This window comes from Scardinius erythrophthalmus (genome assembly GCF_964197995.2).
Source record: "Scardinius erythrophthalmus genome assembly, chromosome: 1".
In the NCBI taxonomy this organism is placed as follows: Eukaryota; Metazoa; Chordata; class Actinopteri; order Cypriniformes; family Leuciscidae; genus Scardinius; species Scardinius erythrophthalmus.
In genome coordinates, this window is record NC_138221.1 from 14,125,050 (window position 1) to 14,151,546 (window position 26,497).

Sequence of the window (26,497 nt, forward strand, 5' to 3'; positions counted from 1 at the left end):
ACCAAGCAAAACAAAAAAACAAACTGGAAACTAAAACATAATAAATAAACAAAAAACAAAACAAAAAACGCTATATTCTTTTATATAATTTACTTTCTTTAACAATTATATAAAAGAATATAGCGGTTTTTGTTTTGTTTTTTTTGTTTATTTATTATGTTTTAGTTTCCAGTTTGTTTATATAATTTACTTTCTTTAACACCCCTCCTTGAACTGCCACCTTACCATGGTGGAGGGGTTTGAGTACCCGAAATGAACCTAGGAGCTATGTTGTCTGGGGCTATATGCCCCTTGTAGGGTCTCCCAAGGCAAACAGGTCCTAGGCGACGGGTCAGACTAAGAGCGGTTCAAAAACTTTTATGGTGCCAAAAAAAAACGAGGACCGTGACGTCGCCCGGTATGGCGCAGCCGGGGCCCCACCCTGGAGCCAGGCCCGGGGTTGGGGCTCGTATGCGAGCGCCTGGTGGTCGGGCCTCCCCCCATGGGGTCCGGCCGGGCTCAGCCCGAAGGAGCGACATGGGGCCACCCTCCCGTGGACCCACCACCTGCAGGAGGGACCGTAAGGGGCCGGTGCTAAGTGGATCGGGCGGCAGTCGAAGGCGGGGGCCTAGACAACCCTATCCCTGGATGCGGAATCTAGCTCTAGGGACATGGAATGTCACCTCTCTGGCGGGGAAGGAGCCTGAGATTGTGCGTGAGGTTCAGAGATTCCGACTAGAGATAGTTGGGATCACCTCTACGCACGGCTTGGGCTCTGGAACCACACTCCTCGAGAGAGGATGGACTCTTCACCACTCTGGAGTTGCCCATGGTGAGAGGCGGCGGGCTGGTGTGGGTTTGCTTATAGCCCCCCAGCTCAGCCGCCATGTGTTGGAGTTCACCCCGGTGAACGAGAGGGTCGCTTCCCTACGCCTTCGGGTCGGGGATAGGTCTCTCACTGTCGTTTGTGCTTACGGGCCGAACGGCAGTGTAGAGTACCCAGCCTTCTTGGAGTCTCTGGGAGGGGTGCTGGAAAGTGCTCCGACTGGGGACTCCGTCGTTCTACTGGGGGACTTCAACGCCCACGTGGGCAGCGACAGTGACACCTGGATGAGCGTGATTGGGAGGAACGCATCAGTGCACATGGCACCAAGACACCCTAGGCCAGAGGTCGATGATCGACTTTGTGGTCGTTTCATCCGACCTCCGGCCGTATGTCTTGGACACTCGGGTGAAGAGAGGGGCGGAGCTGTCAACTGATCACCACCTGGTGGTGAGTTGGATCCGATGGCGGGGGAGGAAGCTGGACAGGCTCGGCACACCCAAACGTACTGTGAGGGTCTGTTGGGAACGTTTGGCCGAATCTCCTGTCAGAGAGATCTTCAACTCCCACCTCCGGCAGAGCTTCAACCAGATCCCGAGGGAGTCTGGAGATATTGAGTCCGAGTGGACCATGTTCTCCACCTCCATTGTCAACGCGGCCACTCGGAGCTGTGGCCGTAAGGTCTCCGGTGCCTGTCGAGGCGGCAATCCCTCGGAGGGCTCGGAGGCGGACTCGTCCGTCACCCAAGCTGAAGTCACCGAGGTAGTCAAGAAACTCCTCGGTGGCAAGGCACCGGGGGTGGATGAGATCCGCCCTGAGTACCTCAAGTCTCTGGATGTTGTGGGGCTGTCTTGGCTGACACGCCTCTGCAACATCGCGTGGCGGTCGGGGACAGTCCCTTTGGACTGGCAGACCGGGGTGGTGGTCCCTCTTTTCAAGAAGGGGGATCGGAGGGTGTGCTCCAACTATAGGGGGATCACACTTCTCAGCCTCCCTGGGAAGGTCTATGCCAGGGTACTGGAGAGGAGAATCCGGCCGATAGTAGAACCTCGGATTCAGGAGGAACAGTGTGGTTTTCGTCCCGGTCGTGGAACACTGGACCAGCTCTATACCCTCTACAGGGTGCTGGAGGGCTCATGGGAGTTTGCCCAACCAATCCACATGTGCTTTTGGATTTGGAGAAGGCATTCAACTGTGTCCCTCGCGGCGGCCTGTGGAGGGTGCTCCGGGAGTATGGGGTCCGGGGTCCTTTGCTAAGGGTTGTCCGGTCCCTGTACGACCGGAGCAGGAGCTTGGTTCGCATTGCTGGCAGTAAGTCAGACTTGTTCCCGGTGCATGTTGGACTCTGGCAGGGCTGCCCTTTGTCGCCGGTTCTGTTCATAATTTTTATGGACAGAATTTCTAGGCGCAGCCAGGGGCCGGAGGGGGTCAGGTTTGGGGACCACACGATTTCATCTCTGCTCTTTGCGGATGATGTTGTCGTGTTGGCCTCATCAAACCAGGACCTCCAGCATGCACTGGGACGGTTTGCAGCCGAGTGTGAAGCGGCTGGGATGAAAATCAGCACCTCCAAATCCGAGGCCATGGTTCTCAGTCAAAAAAGGGTGGTTTCCCCGCTTCAGGTTGGTGGAGAGCTCCTGCCTCAAGTGGAGGAGTTCAAGTATCTTGGGGTCTTGTTCACGAGTGAGGGAAGGATGGAACGGGAGATTGACAGGCGGATCGGTGCAGCTTCTGCAGTAATGCGGTACCTGTACCGGTCTGTCGTGGTGAAGAAGGAGCTGAGCCGCAAGGCGAAGCTCTCGATTTACCAGTCAATCTACGTTCCTACTCTCACCTATGGTCATGAGCTGTGGGTCATGACCGAAAGGACAAGATCCCGGATACAAGCGGCCGAAATGAGCTTTCTCCACAGGGTGGCTGGGCGATCCCTTAGAGATAGGGTGAGAAGCTCGGTCACTCGGGAGGAGCTCAGAGTAGAGCCGCTACTCCTCCACATCGAGATGGGTCAGTTGAGGTGGCTCGGGCATCTTTTCCGGATGCCTCCTGGACGCCTTCCCGGGAAGGTGTTCCGGGCATGTCCCACCGGGAGGAGACCCCGGTGAAGACCTAGGACACACTGGAGAGACTATGTCTCCCGGTTGGCCTGGGAACGCCTCGGTGTCCCCCTGGAAGAGCTGGAGGAAGTGTCTAGGGAGAGGGAAGTCTGGGCATCCCTGCTTAGACTGCTGCCCCCGCGACCCGGCCCCGGATAAGCGGTAGAAGATGGATGGATGGATGGACTTTCTTTAACAAATGTAATAATTTCATCATACAACTTAGGCTACTATCTGTTTCCCTTAATAGACCTGATAAAGAAAAGGTCATGATGTTTTACTTTCTTCAATGATTGAATAGGGTGACATCTCTCGTTATTATATATCATACAATAAATGGATTAATACATGCTCAACTGTTTCTTGTTGGCTACAGTGTATGCATTCCCCAGTTGGGTGTTTTCCCATTTATTATAGTGTACTGTTAAGTCCAATATTACCTATTCTCATCCGAGTAATGATACTTCCTTCTCTTCGATTCCTGCTCTCCCTCCTCCCAGCACCAACTTGTTTTTGTATATTGTATAAATGTCTACCTGTTTCATTATCATCCCAATATACCTGCCATACTGATTTATTATGTTCTTATGAGTGCTTTAGCTTCTGCTTTACTTAATGGGACCTTAAGTAAAGAGTTTGAAGTTATCATCATCTACAGTGCATAATATCATCCAAAGATTCAGAGAATCTGGAACAATCTCTGTGCGTAAGGGTCAAGGCTGGAAAATACAGAGTCCATTGTGTTACGACCCCTACGAAACCCACTCTGATATGGAGATAAAAGATTTTCCGACATCTTTTTTTTTTATTTTTTATTTTTTTTAATATTAGGGAATTCCATTAAGGTTTTATTCCTACACTGCCTGGCCACTTCAGAAAGATTATCTGAGCTATGAACCTTCTTGAATATTTGAACCAGGAGTTCAGCCTTTTCTAGATAGCATCGAGATAGCTCTAGATAGCTCTCCACCTATAGCTGGTGTGTGGTGAGCGCACTGGCGCCGTTGTACTGTGGCTGCCGTCGCATCATCCAAGTGGATGCTGCACACTGGTGGTGGTTGAGGAGAGACCCCTGATATGATTGTAAAGCGCTTTGGGTGTACAGTAGTACATATGAAAGCGCTATATAAATGCCTCATTCTATTCTATTCATTAATTCTAGATTGTTGACAGCTATTTTATTCCCACTATTCAACAGTGGCAATTCACAATTCCTTCTGATCCCCCCCCTTCTTCTGATCATGCCCCATGCATCTGTAACGACTATGGCTCGATGGGTAAAAATGGACTTTTAATTTATATACTAATTAAAAGTGAAAACACTTTCTAAGTCCCACAGACTTGGCAGACTCTGTAACTGAATCCCTTTTACGACCCACTTCCCCCTTTCCACAGTGTGAGCTTCAAAGACATTACTGACATTCCGATCGCAACAGAAAACCCGCTCTGAATCACACACACACACCAAACCACTCTGAAACTCCTAAAATACAAGTTACACACACACGCATGAATCGTTATCAAAATGTTTTTATGTAGTTTTCTTGTCTATGGGTTGTGATGGGATAAATTGAGATATTTATGCCCTTCTGCAGATGTAATGGACACGTGTGTTGATACATTTGAGATGTATCTGTTTCATTAACTGATATTAATGTCGGGTATGATATCCTACGGATCGTACTGAGCTTCTTTATACAGAAATATAAACTATATTCCGCACAAATGTTTATATTTCTAGACATAATGTGGTATTAAAGTTTTAATGCATTTTTCTGTGTACGATCAGAAGAGGCGTTCCTTCACAAACAATGAAACGCTCCCGCCTCAGAACCGAAAGATTCCATTGGGTCCCGTCATGAAACAGGGCGTTACCCCGCGCTGCTTTAAAAACCACAACACAAGCAGACGCCTCTCTCTCTCTCTCTGCTCTCACACGCTCTCACCCTTGTGACTCCGAACTCTGAACTCTGCACTCTCACCCCTCCCTGCACCACAAGCAGGGAGAGGGGACAGGGCCTTCACCAAACGAACCGCGGATGTAAAAATCCATTCTCGTCCTGTAACCAAGTTTTCTCGCCCTTCCCGCACCGGGAAGAGACTTCCGTACCTCTCGGTAATGTTACATTCAGTGAGTTTTTAAGAACTTCACGCGAAACGCAAGCCTACAAATCGATGAGACACGGTCCAGCCAAGATACGCACGTGGTCCCGAAGCCCAGCTTCACACAGACAAAGGAACAGAATCGCAAGTAACGTATCAAATGATCTCTCTCGAAGCGGCTTTCACAGTTGTCTCTTAAAAGGTTCTGTTTGTGAATTTCCATACTTTCTCCCTCACTTTCTTCCTATTTTCATTCTGATCAAGTCATGTTTATGTTTGTTTGTTTAAACGTTTGTGTGTCTTGTGTAATTTTACGTACGTAGATTAGCCTATATTACTTCCTATATGCATATAATCCTAGGTGTGTCATTTTTGATTAAATAAATCTTTTATACTTTGACTGACTCTGTGTTACAATCCCACCAATGTAATTGTCAATGAAATTGCGATAAGATCTGGCTACTAGCTCTTTATTTTGATTCATAAACCCAGCAATTTGCATCCACGGCCAGGAGAGAATTTGTCTGAGGTTTGATAATATAAATTTTCCTTCTTAACTGGTATAATCAAAGTATTCGCTGGTCGAATGACTGATGAGAGACCAGTTATAGAACGAAATATTTTTGATAATTAGCAGGTAATGTAATAGCATATGTGAAATTTATGAATTATGACTATGAGTCATGATTTTAATATTTCCCCAAATTTGAATATTGCTCGAGCTAATATTTCATATATGAGCTAATTACGATTGTTACCAATAAACCCTTACACTTGGTGGAAAAATTCAGTTTAAGTCATAAGTTTATTGATTTGTTGATTAAAAATTGTGCATGCATGTTTTTGAACTGTGAGAAAAGTCGTAAAGCGAACTCACCCAGCTGACCGAGGCACAAAGCCAGCTCAGCTTACAAATTAACAGTGTCCACAAATGGCAAACATTTAGTCACTGTTAAATTGTATAAACTGCAGTATTAAAATTAAACGACTGTTAAGACAAAGAAAACTCTTAATTAGTACGTATAAATCTGATCAGTATTTAATTACCGCCGAATTAGGACGATGCTCTCCTCTTTCCGTGCGAGGCATAAATCTGATCTGGGCGAGTTTCCCCATTTCAGTCGCTAGGGCCCCCTTCTTTAAATCGTTAGCAACGATTCTCTCCTGGTGAAACACTGAATTAGCTACTCAGTGTGAAGCCACGCATGTAAATTCATATTAGTGAAATTTTGTGTGACGTGAGACTGTAATTACTAGCAGATGAAAAATACCTGCATAAAAAGTGGACGCTAAATTCCTGCTTGTAAGTCAACCAATGACTCCTTTATTAGTAATTACTAGCAGATGAAAAAATTCCTGCGCATTAAAAAGCAGACGAGAAATTCCTGCTCGCATTAAGCAAACAGAAATTGCTGCCTATTCATTAGAAAGTAGACGATAATTCCTACTTGTAAACACTTCAGATGATAATTCCTGTGTGTATTTGTATTACCGTTTCCTGTAAAATGTGTAATCGAAGACCGACGTTAAATTCTGTAATTCACATTTGCGAAACGCGCACAAAACGAGCCAGAATTTATTTGTGATTCTTAAAAGACAGGAAGTCTGCAAGCCTCAGTTGCTGAATCACTACACTGACCAACACTAGAGGGCAGCCTTTAGGTGTGTGGCAGTTCTCAAAGTATACGCCCCCACGCTGACGTCATCTGAACAAGCACTTCCTCTTACTGTCAGCCTGCACGAGCGCAACAACGCCATCTCGTGGACGCTCTCAGAGAAGACCTGCGTTTCCTCTAAAAATGCTTTCATTTCTAGACTGAATTTTTCTGAGCTCTCAAATGGGACATGCATTCAAAACCCCGAGTTTGTTATGCGGATGTTATTTGAGAGTTAGATAAATTCTCTCTTCTGTTTTTGACTGTCACATTTTGAGTTTAATTTGAAAAAGAAAATCAAATTAGAGCTTAAAATTTAATTCACTCAGTCCATTGAGAGCCCACCCAGGGGGGGGGGGGCACGCCACCTTGTGGTCCTCCTGGGTCGGATTATCATTTCTCCCCTCAAGTCTGCATTGAAGTGTCTCAACATTGTGGTTAACCATAACCATTTCTAATAACTTAAAGGTTATTGTAAGGATTGAAAAAAAAATCATTCCGATTTTCAATTCAATTATTTTGATAATTAGTATGGATACTTCACTGCTATCATTCTAATTTTCTTCCCTCTGTTATCTTTGGATCTCTTGCATGTTTATTTTAATTTTAATTTAAACTAGTTTGAATTTTAATTTAAATTGTGTCTGCTCAACCAGGTGGAAAGGAGTTACGCCCCCCTGTGGTCCAAACCCACATCAGAGGTCTAGTCCTTTCCTGCATCACAAGCCTGTGTTGTTATTCAAAATCAGATAATCTTTTCTTCTTTCTCCAATCTCCAAAAGGGGGAGGGTTTATTCTGATAATTACCACCAGTTATCATAATTCCCTCTCGTTTTTATCATAAGTTTAGTAAAACCTTTCGCCTTTGACTCCTGCATGCATATTTACTCAATGTGTTGAACCCAAAAAGCCTTAATTCACATTAAGCCTAACGTTCATCCCTGATTGTGTATATATTGGCAGCACCCTCTCAGTGCACTGCGGTGATTCGGCAGTCACTTCAGGTAAACTAAATTTGATAAAACCCATCCACTTATTATAAACCACAGAATACTAGATATTCCCCTGGTCATATTTTAGGTGTTTGGTCTACTCTTCTCTCTTAGACACCCCCTCTTCCGAGATCCTGTCCCGATAACTCACGCCTGCTGGACCTATCAGGAACTCTAGCAGTGTTTAAGAGGCTTAGGCCTCTATTTTAAATAACGCTCCCCGTGTTATTGTTTACAACATTTCATTTGCAGATCAATTCACTTCCTTGTGTTGTGTTTACCTTTTTCCCTGCTCTCACCTTTATCTCTCTCTTTTCTGTGTGATTTGTTCCCTCATTTCACTTAGAGACAGAACCTTATAGAGAGACCCCCAGGAAAGCTGAATAATAGAGTGACGATCAAAGTTGGCATCGCCAGGCGACCACCAGGCTACCGCCTGCCAAAAATTCTATTGTGGGTCTAAAACGTACCCACGCAATTGGCTCCGCTAACTGTCAGCATCAGTTAGCCCAAATTCTCATAACGGCAGCGGCCCGTATAAGTCTAGCGCATTAACCTAAAAACAAACTTGCATTTTGTTTTTCTTTTTGTGTGTGCTGTGCTCTCTCGCCAACAGTAAGCGGAGATGTCGAGCTCACCCTGTCCTGCAGTCCGCTAAGACGACCTTGAGCCAAGAGCAACGGGACACCGACCTGGACCAGTTCGAGTCCCATGATCCAGCCCAGACATACAGCCACGAGCAGCTGTCCAAAATCCTCGGAAACCTCGCACTGAAACTCGTCGCCAGGGCCCGAGACAGCGAAAGGAGCAACGCCGACCTGCAGCAAAAGACAGCCACACTACGGCTTCAAGCCACAGCGGCCCGGAAGGACCTCGACGAAAGACTCCAACTGGCTGAAGCTCTCATAGAGAGAGCACATATTGAACTCAGAGACAAAGACTCTGAAATCAAGGCCTGTAAAACCCATTTACGAATGGCCCGAGCTGAACTCCATCAGCTTACTCAGCTAAGTCATGATCTCAGGTACGAACTTGACATTGCTCACAAAGAACTTGCACATTTTGACAGACTTAAAGGTGACCGGGAAGGGGAAACACACCTCACACTGTTATCCCCTTTCAGCGAGTCTGCGCCTTTCAGCCACACACACAAAGCTGAAAAGGCGGGCGCAAGCCCACTGCACCACACCTTGCCTGTCAACACATCACAAGCTGAAGAGAGTAGAGCTGTAATGGGTCGGAATCCCCCCAGACGGATTGGGCCCCCAGCAAACAGCTCTCTCACCCCACAAGCTTTGACAAAATGGCCAGAAACATCCCTATGTTTGCTGAAGACCACAATGTACACACGTACCTTTCAGACATTGACAGGGTTCTGAACAACCCCTCTGTCACAGTCTTAACTACAGAGAGTCAGAACCGTTCCAGGCCAGCGGAGGGCAGTACTACGGTGACAGTGCTAGTCCAGAGCACCAAAGCGAGCACTCTGAAAGATTCTGGGACCAGAATCACCAGCCGTCCAGAACTCCAAGCCATGACAACCAGCCCTGGAACCACTCTCTCAAGACAGCGCAGCCAATTCTGATACAACTGACATCCTGAGTTTGCTGAAAGAGCTCCTTCACAGGACGGACCAATAGAACAGGCCTGACATTTTATGCCCAAGCATAAAACCTGAAACAACACCAAGAACTTTGTTTCCACACACAGGCTACAATGCTAACTGTCACCTCATAAAGTGACAGCACTTCACAAAGTGACAGCACCGACATCAGCCTGAGAAACCCTTCGATCACCTCACCAGCTCAAACGCCAACGTTTCTAAGGAAACTGATCAAAAAGGGGGTGGTTCGAACACGTTACATGGTCACACAATGACCACTCAAACACCCTCATGATTGCAGTGATTACACAGCACAAACGAACTTTGACAACACACTGCACACCTCAGAGCCACTAACGCTGCCTCCGCCGTGTACAAACAAGGTCATGCGGGCCTCTGAAGAACAAACTTGTCCTATGCCACCGCTTACCCCACCTGCCACCCTCACACGACATCTGAACACTGACAGCCAGTAACTCAGATTGCTCTCTGAATCCACGCACATGCTGCGTTCACCGGACTTTCAAATCGCATTGTGCACATGTTGCCATCACAGCGCCACAGCTTGTAAAATCACAGCGCACAAAAGGGGGGTCAAGCGTGCCCAGTAACACACCATGTGCTGAACACCGGACATTAAAAAAGCATGCGGCATACCAACCTCAGCGAAAACAAAAGACTGTCCTAAGCCAACCAAGGACGTCCCTCGCTGGAATTTTTTTTTGTTGTTTTCTCCTTCTCTCTCTCTCTCTCTCTCTCTCTCTCTCTCTCTCCCCTATTGCCTCTAACAGGATGCTGTGGTGGTTCGCGAGAAAGCAGCCACAATCAGACATCACCAGGTCCGGCATCCGGCATCGCATGGAGAGAGCAACCCTGAGTCCTGAACACCAAGGCAGGACTCGCACTCAACACAGTCCATCCAAGCATGGGCAACCGCCCAGCCTGAACACCTCACCTGTGTCCATACCTGGACCGCAGCTGACGCTGTGCTGTGCACCTCCACAGCAACCGACCACGCCCTGACTCCCGTCTTGGCTTTCACCCTGTACCAGACCCTACCAAATGTGAGCAGCCACAGCAAAGCTCACAAAGCCGTGTCTGGTGGTTTCCTATGGGACCGCAAAAAGTGGGGTCCCGATCCGGGGCTCACCTAAACCTCATTTGACCTGAGTCCTCAGTCATCAGCCACTTGCCATCGACCATTGCGCTAATTTGTTGTTCGATAAAGTCCTTCCGAGGTCTTTAACAAAAAGGGGGAATATGTAACGGGTATATTTTTGGAAAGTCACGTCTCTGTCTTCAGTGCAATCCGAAAATGCAGGGTCCTTCCTTTTGTTGTAATTCTTTTTTTTGGTTTACTTTTCTTTTTTGGGTTATTTGTATTAATTTATACTTTCCTGGGTAGAGAAGGAACCTAGGTGGCGTAGTCGAGTATTTTTATATTTAACCAAAGGTTACACATAAACAATACAAAATAATTTTTACTCACTATCAAAGTTTCCTCTTTCAATTTATCACATTTCTGACACGTATCAATGTTTTTGTTCTTAATTTCAGTTTGTTTAGCCATGGTCCCAATTCCTGACACCGTCCTTGCGGGCTCTGCACAACTGATTCCTTGAACAACCTTGACTCGTTGCACTTCCACCTGCCTCTTGCTAACCTCACATCCTCGGTAAGCTGAACTATGTTCCCCTCCACAATTACAGCACTTCAGATATGCACCCTCTTCACATTTGCCATATTCATGATCACCACTGCATTTGCCACCTCTCTGTTTTCCCTTGCAGACCGCCACCGCATGTCCAAATCTCTGACATTTAAAACATCTAAGTGGTGGGGGTATATATAGCCTCACGTCGTAACATACAGTATATATCCAATGTAGACCTTATTCGGGAGTTTTCCTCATCAAAAGTGATCATTATTGAATCCCTGTGATAACTCCTTTGACAATTTTTTTACCATTAGTCTTAGAGGATTGCACTTTCTTTCCATTTATTTTGTTCATTTTGATTACCTTCATTTGCTGTTTCTCATCCTTGCTGTAACAAGGAGTCAGTGACGTTAGGATCCATATGTAGCTTTATTAAAACAGAATTAAAGTCAAACAGGCAGAGTTCAATCACGGGCTTCAAATACAATGTAGGTAAGGCAGAATCAAAGTCAGAGTTCAGGCTGAAGATCAGGGCAGGCGGCAAACACACAGGATAATCAAAAGACAAGGCAGATAGAATCAGAATAGGCAGGCGAGTCAGAGTCCAGTAAACAGTCCAGGTCATACACAGGGAATCACACACGGAATAAACGCTCAGAAATGTTTGCATGACAAGACAAGACTTCACAATGAGGAAGCTGGGAGAACAGCTTAAATAGTTCAGAGTCAATGGAAACCACCTGTGAGTGAAATCAGCCACAGGTACGGGGTATATGGGAAATGAAGTCCAAAGAGTTAGTACTCAGGTGACGGTGCCCTCTGGTGGTGAGCGGAGGGAGCCACAGAGGCTGAATTTGTGACACTTGCATATAATCAGCAATGATCCATTTCTCAGTATTTTAGCACTCTTTATTACGCCAATTTCCTTGTTTAGAGTTCTTGTTAGCTGTATTGGATTCATATCACCTAACGAATCCCCTTCATGCTCAAGTTTTACCAATACCTTAAAATGCTCTCTCCGTTTCCTCTACAGTTAATCCTCTGTCAAAATCACTTTCATCTGACTTATTCGTTCGTTTCTTTTTCTGTGTATTACTTCTAACCATATCCCATTTTCCATAATTCCCGCCACCTACTTCCATCTCATCTAATTCATTTCCTGAACTGTCACTTCCTTCAGCATTTTCCTGTCCATTCACATTCCAGTTGTTGCCAACCGCCTTAGGATCCAATCATCTTGCCATCCCTCCCGTGTGTGTGGGCGCATTTGAAGTGCGATTGCGTCACAGCGGCGCGATGAAGGCTGTCCCAATTCAAAGGCTGAACCCTTCTTTTTTGGGGGTATTTTTTTTTATACTGTTAACAAAAAAGAAGAGTACGCTACAAATAATACAGTATACAAGAAAACACAACACATGTAACACTAGGGGGAATAATGTAGAACTAAGACTTAAGTAAAAACCCTCCAAATGTTTATTTTCGTTATGACATTAAGAAATGAGACTGAAGTAACATATGATTATCAATATATGTTTCTCTAGTGCAGTGAAGTGATGAAGTGTCCCTTTTTAACGATTTATAGGCTATTGTTATTATTATTTTATGCAGCATAGTACATAGCTTATGCCTACAAGGCACAACAAACCTGGTGTTCATTTTATATAAATATATATATATATATATATGTACACTCACCTAAAGGATTATTAGGAACACCTGTTCAATTTCTCATTAATGCAATTATCTAATCAACCAATCACATGTCAGTTGCTTCAATGCATTTAGGGAGTTGGTCCTGGTCAAGACAATCTCCTTAACTCCAAATTGAATGTCAGAAGGGAAAAGAAAGGTGATTTAAGCAATTTTGAGCGTGGCATGTTTGTTGGTGCCAGACGGGCCGGTCTGAGTATTTCACAATCTGCTCAGTTACTGGGATTTTCACGCACAACCATTTCTAGGGTTTACAAAGAATGGTGTGAAAAGGGAAAAACATCCAGTATACGGCAGTCCTGTGGGAGAAAATGCCTTGTTGATGCTAGAGGTCAGAGGAGAATGGGCCGACTGATTCAAGCTGATAGAAGAGCAACTTTGACTGAAATAACCACTTGTTACAACCGAGGTATGCAGCAAAGCATTTGTGAAGCCACAACACGCACAACCTTGAGGCGGATGGGCTTCAACAGCAGAAGACCCCACCGGGTACCACTCATCTCCACTACAAATAGGAAAAAGAGGCTACAATTTGCACGAGCTCACCAAAATTGGACAGTTGAAGACTGGAAAAATGTTGCCTGGTCTGATGAGTCTCGATTTCTGTTGAGACATTCAGATGGTAGAGTCAGAATTTAGTGTAAACAGAATGAGAACATGGATCCATCATGCCTTGTTACCACTGTGCAGGCTGGTGGTGGTGGTGTAATGGTGTGGGCCACGGCCTACCTGAGCATTGTTTCTAACCATGTCCATTCCTTTATGACCACCATGTACCCATCCTCTGATGGCTACTTCCAGCAGGATAATGCACCATGTCACAAAGCTCGAATCATTTCAAATTGGTTTCTTGAACATGACAATGAGTTCACTGTACTAAAATGGCCCCCACAATCACCAGATCTCAACCCAATAGAGCATCTTTGGGATGTGGTGGAACGGGAGCTTCGTGCCCTGGATGTGCATCCCACAAATCTCCATCAACTGCAAGATGCTATCCTGTCAATATGGGCCAACATTTCTAAAGAATGCTTTCAGCACCTTGTTGAATCAATGCCACGTAGAATTAAAGCAGTTCTGAAGGTGAAAGGGGGTCAAACACAGTATTAGTATGGTGTTCCTAACAATCTTTTATGTGAGTGTATATATATATGTGTGTGTGTGTTCTGTACATTTTAAAAAGCAATTTTAACCTGAAAAATCTAAAATGTATTCCCCAAATCATGCAGCCCTATAGTGAAATGGCGTATTCCAATTCGTATTTCCATTTTTGGCGTGCTATCAACACGCATAATTGCTTTTCAGCGTGTTTATCAACGCCGTTGACTTAGCGTTACATTACTGTATAAATATATATGACCTACCCAGTGTTGTATAAAGTACTAGAAAGCAATACTTGAGTAAAAGTACAAGTATCATACTAGAAAAAGACTTTGGTAGAAGTGAAAGTTACCTTTTAGAATATTACTTAAGTAAAAGTCTTAAAGTATCTGATATATACTGTACTTAAGTATCAAAAGTAATTTTCTGATATTTAATGTACTTAAGTAATTGAAGTAAAAGTATATATATATATATTTTTTTTTTAAGCAAGCGGTTAGAACTTTGATTGTGAACTTTATTGTGGCTTTATTGTGGGGTGGGTGGGATGTAAAAAAATAATCTTGCATCACAATATAATAAATATGTAATATAGTACACATATTTAGATAAATACTCTCTATAGCTCTTTTTTTTCTAGCCAACTAACGTGCTATAGCCTATATTATGGTCATCAAATGGCTTTCCTGAGGTAAATGTTATGTGACATAATTGTTCTCCAGCTATTGTACTGACCCTTTCCGCAGTTGAAAAACACTGATTGATCGATATTATGTACGATGATGAATATACATTTCGGTAAGTTGTAGCCTACTGTTTCTTTTAACATTGTTCATTCGTGTTTATTTACTATTAGCTAGTAGAGACGATCGGTTCACGTGCGCTAGGGATCTGTCACGTCACATTTACAAGCGGCAAAACGGTATTTATTTGAATTTCGTAATAAAATTGACAGAATCTGAGATTTTTTTTCTATCATAATAACTAACCTGCTCTGTCTAGTCTGTCGGTCTCCGTGTCCTCTTTGCTTCGCGATTTTTCTGTGCGTGAGAAAATGGATGTATGGTGTGAGAGCGTGTGAAAAGTGTCAATTGCGTGTGTCTCGCGGTGAATGCGTGAGAGTTGGGAGCTCTGTGTCAGGGTGGTCGTCTACGATAACGGGAGGTCCTCCAGTAGGTGCTCGTGCTTCCGTGGTGGTTTCAGTTGTGCTTCCTCCTCCATTGGCATGGCAACAAACAACCATTACGCTGAAATAGAGCGCGCGCCGTGCGGAGCGTGGAGCTAGTATCTAGGGAGCAGTGATTCGCCAAACCTCCCTTGCAGTCGCACACATTTCTTTTGATTTTATTTTGTAGTAACGAGTAACAAAGATGCTTAGTGGAAATGTATCGGAGTAAAAGTATACATTTTATCTAGGAAATGTAGTGGAGTAAAAGTGAAAGTTGAAATAAATTTAAATAGCGAAGTAAAGTACAGATACGTGAAATTTCTACTTAAGTACAGTAACGAAGTATTTGTACTCCGTTACATTACAACACTGGACCTACCCCAACTCCGTCCCTAAACCTACCCGTCACTGGGGTTAATACCATTTATGAGTCTTCCCCTACCATCCTAGGAAAAAAAACATCAATCCCCAGATGTAGATATACATTTTGCTCCGTTGGTTGCAACCCGGTATCACAACAAGACGTGAAATAATCACGTTGGTCCCCTTTGGAAAACGTGTAGATGTCACAGTTTAACAGCCTCAGACGTGAATCTTACACGTACCATTATCCCCGGACGTTTGCTAATCATACCCCTAAATCTAATCATACCCATTTCTTAAAACTACGTAGGCTACAATTATAAAGAAAAACAACAGACAGACAAGTATAATCACAATAATTTATTTAATGAGAAATGTCAAAATCGGTACCAAAAGTTGTTCACGTGACAACGTGTCGCAGTCCTCTCTGGCAGTGGTTTTGTATGAGGTAACAGAGCATAATTTAAGTTATTAATTCAAATCCATGAAAATTAGGGCCGGGACTCGATTAAAAAAAAAATCTAATTAATTAGAGGCTTTGGAATTAATTAATCGAAATTAATCGCATTTTAATTGCATATAAATATTTGACCTGAGAACAGTGAGAAGTATTTTTTATTGTAAAGTATGGTCTTTTGATTGACTGTTTAAAACACAATAGATATCATCAATGCACTTTTTGGATAAAACTGTGGTGTATTTTGGCCATGATCAATGCATTCTCACTTTAATTCAGCGTAAGCGCCGCAGTAAAAATAGGCTCCGCGCCGAAACGATCGCGGCACTGCTGCTTCTGCTCTGCTACGTGCTGCCGCGCCGCCTCTGTGTGCGGTGAGAATGCTCTAATCTGTTTACATGGGCGCCGAAAAAAATATGCGCTGCTATACTGTCTATGGCTTAAACCGGCGTGAAGTTATGAACGCTAGTTGGTGCTCCAGTATAATCGGTCCGCCGAAACTCATCCAGTGAGAAATGTTCCGCGGTGAAAAAATAAAAAAAAATATGTCAAAAATGTTTAACGCATTATTTTTTGTGTAATTAATTAATCTTAAAACTCATCCAGTGAGAAACGTTCCGCGGTGAAAAAATAAGTGTGATTAAAATGCGTCAAAAATGTTTAAAGCGTTATTTTTTGTGTAATTAATTAATCTTAATTAATAAAAAAGTTCCAGCTCTAATGAAAATGTTAATCTGTCTTCGGTTCGGTTCGCTCTGAGGGCTGCGCGCTTCATTTCAAATGTGAATGTGCATGACGCAATCTGTGACGAAGCAGGCGAGGCGAGAGCCAATGAGCGTTTGACATTACTGCCGTAACCATAGTAACCTGTCGTAACGCTTCTTGAGGGCGCAATTTTTGAATTTGAATTCATAACAAGCGCGGGGTTTGACGTTTACAGTCAAGATGACGATTACTGGATAAAGGGCTGAGTTTGGATCTTTTTCTTGCAAATAATATATGGATTCTGAAGGTTTGGATTACATCAAGCTAATACAATTTATGTATTTTGTGAATCGATGTTGTGTTGTAAGGTTACTATATCGTCGCTGTCGGGCGGAATCCTCGTATCTCCAAAACCATTATTTTTCAGGAAATTAAAAAAACTGCATATTTTTTTAATTATTAAACATTGTATCATTAAAGTTGGTATTATAACTTATATTCCTATCATATACTGTTGTATACCAACATTAACACAACATTTCCCCAAAATCATGTTTAATCGGAGATACGAGCTTTGTGACTTGGGAGCAGGGAGATACGAGGTTACGCTGTCATTGATTAGAATGGTACGGATACAGACGTCGCTGCTGCCAGCAGTGTTCATCAAAGTCTGCGGTTACGATGAGCCTTTTGACAAGAGATAAGGCTTTAAGAGCTATTCAAATCTAATGATTGTGGTTACATACATCTTCCTGAACTCTATTTTAAACGTTTAAGAGATATGAGTGCGCAATACCAAAATATAGGCTGTCTAAAATAGGCGGAAATTAATCTGCACGAAAAAAGTCGGCGGTCGCGTTGAGCCTCTTGACAAGAGAAAAGGCTTCAATAGTTACCAAAGTTAACGGCTGTGGTTACATACATCTTCCTAAACTCTATTTTAAAGGTTTAAGAGCTATACGTGAAGCAGAACAAAAAACGATGAGGTAAATAGGCTGTCTAATAGGCGGAAATTTGCCTAATCTGCATGCAAACTTACCGTGGCTCACAGGCTTCCTTCTGCACCAAAGCATTACAGCAATCGATTTTTAACAAAACAAGCCTACTCAAATGTATCTAACCTAACTATTTTCACTCGTTATTGTCTAAAAAAACAGACAGAGTTATGCAATGATAGCTTACTGGCGCCAGTAACGTTAGACAGACCCTTTTTCTCCCATAAATAAAACCTGCTAACTTACTTGGGGTATTTTACATGCACAGTGCCAACTTCGAGTCAGTAAAATAATAATAAAAACAATAATTTAATGCTGGTATCCAAAACATTTATTTCAATTCAAGTACATTTTAAAACAATGCACACGTATAATAAGCCTAGTAATAATAAGCCTATAATACGTAGACATTTAAAATACATCAATAACTGATATCATAGTTTAACACAGATCAAATCAGAGTTAAAGGAGAACTCCGGTCAATTTTAACATTGAGCTCATTTTTTTGTACATTTGGAGTGCTGTCAATACAGAGAACAACGACAAAAATCGGTGTTGCCTACACCGAGTTATTCTATTTTTAAAATTTGCACCCTATTGACTTCAATGGGGCAAGTAGTAAGCCTGCTTTTTAGCCTCTTAACATCCTTTAAGTGTCATTACAAGTGCACAGAAAATGTGAGTGATTCCTTCCGAGTGAACACGGGTGAATCTGACTGCAGTAGATGTTAGAGATATTAATAAAAATGAAGTTAATTCAGCCAGCGCTCATACCTCTGTTTACATCCTGTTTTCGGTGGAAGGCCGTAGTAATCGATTGTCGAGTTCACGCGCATAGGTTTAGTGCCTATGATCACGCGCGTGAACTCGACAATCGATTACTACGGCCTTCCACCGAAAACAGGATGTAAACAGAGGTATGAGCGCTGGCTGAATTAACTTCATTTTTATTTATATCTCTAACATCTACTGCAGTCAGATTCACCCGTGTTCACTCGGAAGGAATCACTCACATTTTCTGTGCACTTGTAATGACACATCAAGGATGTTAAGAGGCTAAAAGCAGGCTTACTACTTGCCCCATTGAAGTCAATAGGGTGCAAATTTTAAAAATAGAATAACTCGGTGTAGGCAACACCGATTTTTGTCGTTGTTCTCTGTATTGACAGCACTCCAAATGTACAAAAAAATGAGCTCAATGTTAAAATTGACCGGAGTTCTCCTTTAAGGCTTGCTTTACGTGTTGCTCGACGAGGATTTCTTATCGTTGCGACGTTCAATCCTGAGGAGACAAAATGCCGGATTATGCCGCGTGAGATCCCGCCGCGGAGTGAAGAAGAGGTGGAGTTACAAGGATTCTCAGACAGTTGAAGTGTCCAATGGAGTTACGAGATTTGCTCTCAAGCTATTTTCAACACTTTAGATTGGTTAAAAATTTGTAAAAATAACAGAATCACGTGGGGACTGACCAATAGCATCGATTTGTGAAAAACTATGAAATTGACCAAATTTGGACATACGAGGTTTCCGCCCGACAGCGACGATATTATGGTTCTATAGGAACCATAAATAAATTATTGTGATTATACTTATCTGTCTGTTGTTTTTCTTTATAATTGTTGCCTAGGTAGTTTTAAGAAATGGTTATGGTTAGGTTTAGGGGTAGGATTCGTGGCTCAAACTATCTTTTAATGCCATATTGTTCATAAAAATGCCATTTTCCTACACATATCTGTCCATTGCGTTTTATCATTTTAATATTGTCCAAAAATGGGTATGTTTAGGTGTGGGAGTAGAGTTAAGGGATCTTACATCTTGCTCCGTTTCGCTCGAACATTTAACTGCGTTCGTTTTGGCGTGAACATACACGCGGATAGCTCAAAATGGCGTTCACAGCGTTTTTTTGTTGTTGTTGTTTTTTTTTTCAGGGATCAGATGCTCCACTGAGGAGTCCTGCTGACTTCAACATTCACATAAGTCTCTGTACATGAACATGGTAAAGTGAAAAATCAAACACAAAGGAAATGAAAGGTATGTACTATGTTTCAGGAATGGCACAAAGGTGTATGACTGGTTAAGTCTCTGTCTATAGTTCAGTGTGTTAAATAATGTGCTTTTTTTGTCATTTGTTGTGTATATTTGGATTATGTTGTGTTGTAAATAAATCAAAAAGCCATTCTTTTTTATGATGATAGGGCCTGATAGCTCCTAATAGGGCCATTATGGAGGGTCTTTTTCTTTCTCAGGTGTGAAAGAAATTAACCCTCTATTGCACGCATTATTAATTAGACATTGTAAAAAATGTTTTGCATGTTTTTATTACTTAACATGAGCTAAATAACAGATATATATAAAAAAAATCGAAAAAAAAGTTTAAAGGGGGGTCGTTGGTAAATTGTTGCCATATGGCAACAATATGCAATCGTGGAAAGTACCATAAAAAAAAAAAAAAAAAAAAAAATTTTTATTTAAAACAAGACTCAACAAATCCCTCTCATACTTAGTGAAATGTTTAAACAAACATTTATACAGTAAAAACATTATATAATTTCAACAGTTATCTGAAATGTCTGGTAATAATAACCAGGAACCTGGAACCTGTCTCACTGGATTACACTATTCATTCGTTTCATTTCATTTAGTCATTTTTTTTTTGCTGTTTCATTTCATTTAATTCTCTTCATGACTTGTGAAAGTCAGTGAAGCAGAGGAAAACTAAACACTTGGAGCACTTGCTTCTTACAATGCCCTTGCATCCTGGCATTTTGCATCTGCCCTTCTCAGATGCATGCAAGGGCCAGTGGTCTGTGCGGTCTCTGCGGACAGGATCTGGCGGGACAAAGCTTTGGGGCCCTCTTTTATTTTTCCCCACCACAACAGCTTGTGAAGGTCTAATGTTTTTACCTTTAAAATATAAGCAAAATTTGTAAACATAGTCTCAGAGTAGTTTCATGCTATGTAAGTCAATGGGACTCCATTAGGTTGAATGCACCAGGACGTTTCCATATTTGCATATAGTTGCCATATGGCAACAAATGTATTTTAGCATATTACAAAAAACTTATAAAATCAAAACTGAATTTAATGTAAAAAAATTAAAGTTTACTTACCCCAGATACTGATTTAATTTTTTTATTTGATGAAAATTTTCCAAAATTCTGAATAAAAGGCTATCTTCAGGAGCCCCAGACAGTGATGTTTGCATCTCAATGTCCATGAGCAAAAAGGACTGGCAAACAGGATATCCTGGTCATGTGACCTCATAAATTGTATTTTCTTAAAAGTTAAAGCCCCCTTTTCACAACTAACTGTAAAAACATAGATTTTATATCACAGCTTTAAAAAAAAATTAAGATAAAGTAATTGTTGCCATATGGCAACGCTATGCAATAGAGGGTTAAATCTTCATATTCAAATATTCATGTTCACGCCTCTTCGCATAAAGCTTTCTCACACAAAACATGTCTTGCAAATTTTAAATCAATATATTGTCTTATCTGAACGAGCAGTCAGGATGATTTTCACATTTCAAATTTTTGAAGATAACTGAAGGAACTTCTCTCCACATGGATCATGGTGATCCGGTTTCTCCACTGTGTGGATCTTCATGTGTCGCTTCAGGTGACTTTTAAAAGAGAAAATCTCTCCACACTGATCACACGTGTGCGGCTTCTCTCTGCTGTGGATCCTCTCATGTCTTTTCAAATCTGCTGATCGGCAGAATCTCTTGTCGCAGTGTGAACACTTGTAAGGTTTTTCTCCAGTGTGGATCTTCTCATGTGTTTTCAGAGATGATAAGTGACTGAATCTCTTGTCACAGTGTGAACACTTGTAAGGTTTTTCTCCAGTGTGAATAATCTGGTGCAGTTTTAAATGTGCAGCTGTAATAAAAGTATTCTCACACTCAAAGCACATGTACTCTCTCACACCAGTATGTATTTTCTGATGTGTATGTAAATGTTGCAGCAGTGAAAAACTCTTTCCACACACAGAACATGAATGCGGCTTCTCCTTCGTATGAACTCTCAGGTGTCTCTTCAGGACTGATGCACAAATAAATGTTTTTCCACACTGATCACATGTGAACGGCTTCTCTCCAGTGTGGATCCTCATGTGAATCTCAAGCTTTGATGATACTGTGAAACTCTTCCCACACTGATCACATGTGAACAGTCTCTCTCCGGTGTGGGTCATCATGTGACGCTTAAGATATTGTTTGCTTGAGAAACTCTTTTCACACTGATCACAAATGAATGGTTTCTCTCCAGTATGAACTCTGTTGTGAATCTCAAGACTTTGTTTGGTTGTGAAACTCTTTCCACACTGTGTGCAGGTGAAAGATGTCTTTGAGCGACTCAAAGGTTTTTCTCCAGGTTTGACATGATGTTCCTCCTCCACTTCACTCAGTTCCTCAATCTCCTCCTTCACTTCACTCAGTTCTTCTCTCTCCTCCTCCACTTCACTCAGTTCTTCACTCTCCTCCTTCACTTCACTCAGTTCTTCTCTCTCCTCCTTCACTTCACTCAGTTCTTCACTCTCCTCCTTCACTTCACTCAGTTCCTCACTCTCCTCCTTCACTTCACTCAGTTCTTCTCTCTCCTCCTTCACTTCACTCAGTTCTTCACTCTCCTCCTTCACTTCCTTTAGGTATGTCATAAAAGAATAATTATTTCATTTTCAGTTCAACAAAAACAAAAAACAATATGAAGTGAAAGGACATAAAAAGAGCTGATAATTGTGTTAGATATTAGTTTTTTATGCGTTAGAATAATCAATAAAGTTTTGTTTGTATTTTAAAGAGAAGTGTTACTTGTGTGTTTTCACTAGTTTGGACATTTACATCTGCAGCAGAGCTGATACTGAACGCTGGACGAGTCATTTGCTCAGCCGTAATACAGTTTTTCTCGATTGCTTAAACACATTTCTTGAAACTATGCCTCATATTCTCAAAACTGTAAACACAAATCCATAACGTCTCACCCAATCCTATTTTTAGGTCAAAATGAAGCTCTACACTCAAAACCATTCACTCTTGCTGAAAAAACTAACTTTGTCCTCAGACACACAAGTCCTCATAATCACACACACTACAACATAGTCTAACACACTAGTGCAATAAATTCAAAACAACATTTCCAAAACTGGTAAGTTATGTTGCTTGTGGTCCCCCCCCCCCACCCCTCACAAACCTTTTCACATGATGAACACAAAAGACACAACCAATGGATACATTGGCACATTTTTATTCATTCATGTACTCATGGGCGTAGGTTTAGGGGGGGACGCTAGGTACTAGTCCCAATCAATATTTTGAGATGACAAATTTGTCCCCACCAATATTTAGCAAGCTCCTTTGAACTGCTATTTGGATCTTTGCGCTGCTATTTGGATCGATTCCAACGGCCAAAACAACGACAGTACAAGAAACGCCGTAATTTTATTGGCGGCGGTGTATCTGACTGGCTATACGCGCGGCCCGGGACTACTTTTGTGCTTGCACTGGCAGCGAGCGGGTGGTGTGTGTGCGGGCGCGCGCGCGTGTCGACGACGCCGACGGTAAGTTACCAGGGCTGTCTCTCTGCCACATACAAAGGCCAGAGTAAAACATTTTAATATGTTACTCAGTTATTCCACTTTTTGTACTTTGTAGATAGATCAGCTATGCCACCCAAGAAGAAGAAAGGGGACATACAAAGCTTTTTTCATAAAGCAGAGTGTAAGTAGGCAAAATAACTAGCCACACAAATAAACTAGCAGTAGCAGTGACTGACCAGGCTTTCAAATGCAGATTCTACTGTGGAAAATAGTATTGGTGATAGTATGTGTTACCCAGGATGTTGTTACAGTTAAACCTAGCAGCAGCAATCTTTCAACTAAGGTTAAGAGTACTGATTAGGCTGTGCAGCACATCACTGATAGACTCATAGAAGTTGCGCTATCATGATAGAATGCTAACGTTACGTTAGCAAGTCACTGAATGTTAATTAGCTGACCTTAACTTAGAATCTTGCAGTCAACATAAACAGTGGATCTGAAACATTTTTCGTTTCTACATTCTATTTATGTAATGTATTTGTGAGTGAGTGTAGCCTAAGAATTTAATATTTAAGAATATTTAAGAATTCTATATCAATAGAATTTGATATAGAATAGCAGATACAATTTTAGTATTAATGGAATACTGTAATCATGGATAATAATAATAGATAATAATAATGGATTTGTTGTGTTGAATGCATACTATGATACCACGTGTGTATTTTATTCATTTGTTCCTTATTTAATAATTTATTTTAATAAAACTTTTGGTTGTTCAGCATTACACAGTCTCAGGTTTTTATTTTTATTTTTTGAGAGTGCATTTTTGAGATTATACAGTTATACTAGCTCTTAGGGACAGTATACAGGATGGTGTATTGGGGTCAGGATACAATATAATGAGATGAAGTAGATTCACTTCTGTATTGTGATATTCTGTATTGCCAATAATACAGGGGGGGGGGGGTGTCCCCACCAAAGCTGAGGCCAAACCTACGCCCTTGCATGTACTACACAGTACAACACACACACACACACACACACACACACACACACACACACACACACACACACAAAAAAAAAAAATATATATATTTTTTTACTCTCTCCTTTAATTTTTTTTTATTTACTTACAGTAAGATTTGTGTGACCATCATATGACATTAAAAGAGCACACACAAACCTTAATCTAATACAGGAGGGTCTCCACTCAAGGATACAATATGACGGACACGTCTAAGAATGTTTCACGTATGGTTGAAATACCATCATTTGCCTAGAAAGATAACATTCTGGGAGTCAAGACTATAAAGGAGAAAGGATGCCCTCCCTTCACTGTCACACTCTGCAGCCACTCTGTGTGACTGTACGACTGCTGGCCTTTTCTTGCAAGAAAATAAACCTCATCAAAGACTACTGGAAATGTTTGTCTTTTATTCTTCTTCTTATTATTATTATTCAGTGATAGAATTTTGTTTGCCAGCACTCCTCCATGAAGGTTCTCATGGCGACGGTAAAGCGACTCAAATTTGGCCTTACTCGTAGCCCAGCCTCCCTCATACTCATAGTCATACCACTGACTAAGACATGGGCACCTAGAGTGGCTTGAATTTCATCTGAGACTGCTTGTCTTCTTGCCCTTCCTCCTCCACCTCCTCCTTATCCCTCCTCGATCTCTTCCTTCATGTCTTTCTGGATTCATTGTTCCAAAACTCAAACTGATTTGGGCCCTCTTATCTATCTATTGAAGGATCTGATTGATGTGTGTTAAATTTTGACACCTAGTGTTTTCACTTCGGTAATTGTGTGCTAACTGAGCTGAAGCTGTGCTGACTTGAGTGAACAATATTGAATGCTAGTGCTTTATACATGACAACATGGTCTAGGCAATGAGAAATGAAGGGATTTGTGTGTAGAGTTTTGCAGTGACAGTTCAACAAATTTGACTCATGTGTCAAAACAGGGAATAGTGTTTATAGTTTAGTGAAATGGGTGTGCTTTTTGATAAATGGTGTTATGGTTTTGAAATTTTAGTTCAAAAGCCTGGTTATAGTATTTAAGCAATCTAGAAAAACTGTAAGCGATTCTTTCAACATTCTCTATGAATGAATTAATAATTCCCTTTGAACTAAATTGACCTGTCTGACCCTTACAATGTAATAACTAAAGTACTTTCCATAAATGAGGTAAATTGATCTTCTAATAATTATTTTTATTAGACATTATAGACACAAATCCCATGTTTCTGTGGCAAAGAACTATTAAATATTTTTGATCAATGAAACAATTATCTAATGTAATGTTAGCATTAAAAATTATACAATAGTTTCATAATGTTGATACCAATGTTTATATTGATATTTAATTTATCTTACTTAAAACTTTTTAATAATTACAGTCCAGTCACACTAGACTTTTAATTCCAATGACTCCCATTCATTCGCATGTGAACGTGGGAAACCAGAAACACAAGTTTCGCTGCATTCCAGTTCAAGTTGAAACGCCAATTCATTATTGGTCATTTATATCATAATCTAAATAGACATTTGATTACTCTATTTAACTCTTTACATTATATTTTACTGGTTCATTTGGATTCCAGTGTCACTTAGAGTTTCACCCCGGCCAATAATGCTGATCTCACGGTCACAAACTCATAAGTCTGATTATTAGTCGGAGGTTATGACTAATATAATTTATGATTAATTAATACAACTTATACAAATAATCAGATATTGTTTAAGTTACACTTACAACCCTGTCAGCCATCCTGGAAATTGAATTTAATTGATACATAACTAAAATATATTGAGAAATGTCCAACAAAATTGCAAACCAAAATATAAACCAGAGCAAAAATTTTACTTTGTTTGACCTAATATTGACAATCAATATGAAAGTTTCCCCTTTACTAGCCTGGCAAGCCAGACCTACATCAAGATGTTAGGTCTGGAAACTCACCATAGTCACGGCTCAATCCGAGGGGCGGGATAAACGGCTGTCTTTCAAATTCCCTCTGCATGCAATAGGACAGCGCTTCAACCAACCAGAGCGTTTTCCCAACAGCGGAGCTTAGTTGATAGATTCAACTTTTGCCATATCTGGCTGGCAAAACGACGAACACATCTTCCTTTTTTTAAGAATGACTTAAGTGCCGTTCTTTGCTCTTTTCTCAAAGAAAAACTTAACTCCAAGTCCTCCAGAGTCGCGGCCAAAGCCGATTCGAAAGACCGTTGTTCTCCATCAGCAGCCGCCATTCTTTGTTTTCAAGTAGCAGCAGCCAGGTAACCGTCGCAACTCTGTCGTGTATGTTAAGCCCGCCCCCGCCTACTCTATACACAACGTGATTGGCCTGACCCAATCTGGGTTTTTTGCAGCGAGAAGGTTTATTGAGAGTGTCTAGACTACCCTGGCTGCGAAATACATTTTGCTGCCGCTAGGGTGCGTCTAGATTTCTAGGCTACCCCTTTACAGAACATTTGTTGAAATGTTCCCTGTATCCAATTTAATAGTTTAACTTTTTATCTAAATGTGCTTGAATGTTTCTAACGTGAA